Consider the following 3438-nt stretch of genomic DNA (forward strand, 5'->3'; position numbering starts at 1 on the left):
CCTCCTGGCTTCTATACTCTGATGATTCGTTTAAAACATTTAAATGCACTTATTACAGGGACTTGTACTCGTTCTCTACTGCTCCACACAGGTACGCCTTGTAACACATTCATCTGCGAAGTAAACTATTTTTTTTCCTGTTTAATGAATTTCATTCCTTGGTTTGTCACTCTCCTTTTACAACTGTTATGATTTGCTTCTCTTCACAGCCCGGTGTATTCTTTTTTGGGGGGGATGTTATATCTGTAAGAAAAGCCCCCCAGGCTCCGGACAGGAGTCTCCTCCAGCGGAGACGCGCTCTGCTCTGTTAGAAAGAGCGCTGTAATGTCACAGACACCAGCCTGAGCACCTGGATCAGAGAGCAAGACCGCGGGAGGGTGCGCACGGAGGAGAGTTATTGATCATTTATCTATCGAAAACCAATTAATTCAATTGAAAAACCGTAGAATAAACGATTAACTTCACCGATTGGTGAGTACTGGTTCTTTTTCTGTTTTTGATCCTGTTTTAAATATCTAGAAAACAGTCAATAAAGACTGTATCGATCAATTACCACAGTGTGTTTAGTGTAAAAAATGTTCAAACCGAAATTAAACAATGATTATTCTTATTATTATTTAGGTAACTGTATCCTAGAGCTAAAAAAATATATTCCAAGTTGATAAATGTATGTACAGTGCCTTGCGAAAGTATTCGGCCCCCTTGAACTTTTCAACCTTTTGCCACATTTCAAGCTTCAAACATAAAGATATAAATTTTTTATTTTATGTGAAGAATCACCAACAAGTGGGACACAATTGTGAAGTGGAACGAAATCTATTGGATTTTTGAAACTTTTTTAACTAATAAAAAAATGAAAAGTGGGGCGTGCAAAATTATTCGGCCCCTTTACTTTCAGTGCAGCAAACTCACTCCAGAAGTTCAGCGAGGATCTCTGAATGATCCAATGTTTTCCTAAATGACTGATGGTGATAAATAGAATCCACCTGTGTGTAATCAAGTCTCTGTATAAATGCACCTGCTCTGTGATAGTCTCAAGGTTCTGTTGAAAGCGCAGAGAGCATCATGAAGACCAAGGAACACACCAGGCAGGTCCGTAATACTGTTGTGGAGAAGTTTAAAGCCGGATTTGGATACAAAAAGATTTCCCAAGCTTCAAACATCCCAAGGAGCACTGTGCAAGCGATCATCTTGAAATGGAAGGAGTATCAGACCACTGCAAATCTACCAAGACCTGGCCGTCCCTCTAAACTTTCAGCTCAGACAAGGAGAAGACTGATTAGAGATGCAGCCAAGAGGCCCATGATCACTCTGGATGAACTGCAGAGAACTACAGCTGAGGTGGGAGAGTCTGTCCATAGGACAACAATCAGTCTTACACTGCACAAATCTGGCCTTTATGGAAGAGTGGCAAGAAGAAAGCCATTTCTCAAAGATATCCATAAAAAGTCTCGTCTAAAGTTTGCCACAAGCCACCTGGGAGACACCCCAAACATGTGGAAGAAGGTGCTCTGGTCAGATGAAACCAAAATCGAACTTTTTGGCCACAATGCAAAACGATATGTTTGGCGTAAAAGCAACACAGCTCATCACCCTCAATACACCATCCCCACTGTCAAACATGGTGGTGGCAGCATCATGGTTTGGGCCTGCTTTTCTTCAGCAGGGACAGGGAAGATGGTTAAAATTGAGGGGAAGATGGATGCAGCCAAATACAGGACCATTCTGAATGAAAACCTGTTGGAGTCTGCAAAAGACCTGAAACTGGGACGGAGATTTATCTTCCAACAAGACAATGATCCCAAACATACAGCAAAATCTACAAAGGAATGGTTCACAAATAAACGTATCCAGGTGTTTGAATGGCCAAGTCAAAGTCCAGACCTGAATCCAATCGAGAATCTGTGGAAAGAGCTGAAAACTGCTGTTCACAAACGCTCTCCATCCAACCTCACTGAGCTCGAGCTGTTTTGCAAGGAAGAATGGGCAAGAATTTCAGTCTCTCGATGTGCAAAACTGATAGAGACATACCCCAAGCGACTTGCAGCTGTAATCGCAGCAAAAGGTGGCTCTACAAAGTATTAACGCAAGGGGGCCGAATAATTTTGCACGCCCCACTTTTCATTTTTTTATTAGTTAAAAAAGTTTCAAAAATCCAATAGATTTCGTTCCACTTCACAATTGTGTCCCACTTGTTGGTGATTCTTCACATAAAATAAAAAATTTATATCTTTATGTTTGAAGCCTGAAATGTGGCAAAAGGTTAAAAAGTTCAAGAGGGCCGAATACTTTCGCAAGGCACTGTAAGTAACAGTTTACATGTATTTTTTCCCGTGTTTATAAATCATAAGTATGGTAACCACGGGGACAGGCGCCACGTCACTGTGCGCGTCTAGGTGTATCTCGTTCATCACAAAGAGCGATGTAACGTCATGGGTAGCAACAAATACTAATACTAGTGTATTCATATCAATATTAATGAGAGTACAACTGGTTGTTTTAATGCTAGTGTTCATGTGAGTATTAATGATGATAGCGCTACTGATAGTTTTAGTTTTAATGTTAATATTCATGTAAATATTATTTATAATTATAGTGTTACTGTTAGAGAATTAACAGTAGTATTATTAGTTTTAATACTAGTTAGTCTAGCATTACTGTTATTCTCTTTGGGGGAATTAAAAGGACTTGTCACGAGTGACCGCGTGGCGCAACGGTAGCGCGTCTGACTCCAGATCAGAAGGTTGTGTGTTCAAATCACATCGAGGTCAGCTGGTGTGTTTGCAGGTGCTGCTGGTGCTGAACCTGGAAATTATACCATGCAGTCAGGTTTTCTCTGTACACCACATAGGTAATCTGAATGAAATAACAGTGCAGTACAGAACACCCAGATAGGAGCTTATGCAGCAGGTCATCTTGAACACGACAAGAGAAAAGGTACACTGCACATCTGTGAAACATCACGTCTGGCTTTAGAGACAGTAACATCAGAGAATGGAAGTTTCAGACTGCTTTTTTGTTACAGGTTCAAGCAAACCTGAAAGTTAGGGAGTGTTTGGTCACTTTTGTATGACAAAGTGTCTGAAGCCTGTAATTATAATTTGCCCTTTTTTAATTGTGGTTGAAATCCACTCCCATGTACCAAGACCTTACAGTATATTCATGTTTACTTAAATGACTAACTTTTGGACTATTGGACATTAGTTGGTGTTTTTTTTTTGTAACGATTTGCTATTTCATGCAGGAAAGAAAGGAACCCAGACCCAACGTTTGCTTTCAGGTGCGGTTCATTTACATAACGTACATCTATTTCTGAGGAGCCTGATTTGAATCACAAAACCCCGGTAGAAGTCGAATCGACAATCTTATAAACCGAAATCAGACGCGTTATCCATTAAACCACTAGCCCATCACGTAAATTAATTGCACCATGGTGAG

At 40.3% G+C, this 3438-nt stretch overlaps 1 non-coding gene across 1 annotated transcript; it reads left to right on the forward strand.

Moving 5' to 3' along the window:
• Positions 1–2699: 2699 nt before the first annotated feature.
• Positions 2700–2771, forward strand: trnaw-cca (transfer RNA tryptophan (anticodon CCA)). The gene has a single exon. It is a non-coding gene; the product is annotated as a tRNA-Trp (tRNA).
• Positions 2772–3438: the final 667 nt, after the last annotated feature.

This window comes from Lepisosteus oculatus, chromosome 14 (assembly GCF_040954835.1).
Source record: "Lepisosteus oculatus isolate fLepOcu1 chromosome 14, fLepOcu1.hap2, whole genome shotgun sequence".
In the NCBI taxonomy this organism is placed as follows: Eukaryota; Metazoa; Chordata; class Actinopteri; order Semionotiformes; family Lepisosteidae; genus Lepisosteus; species Lepisosteus oculatus.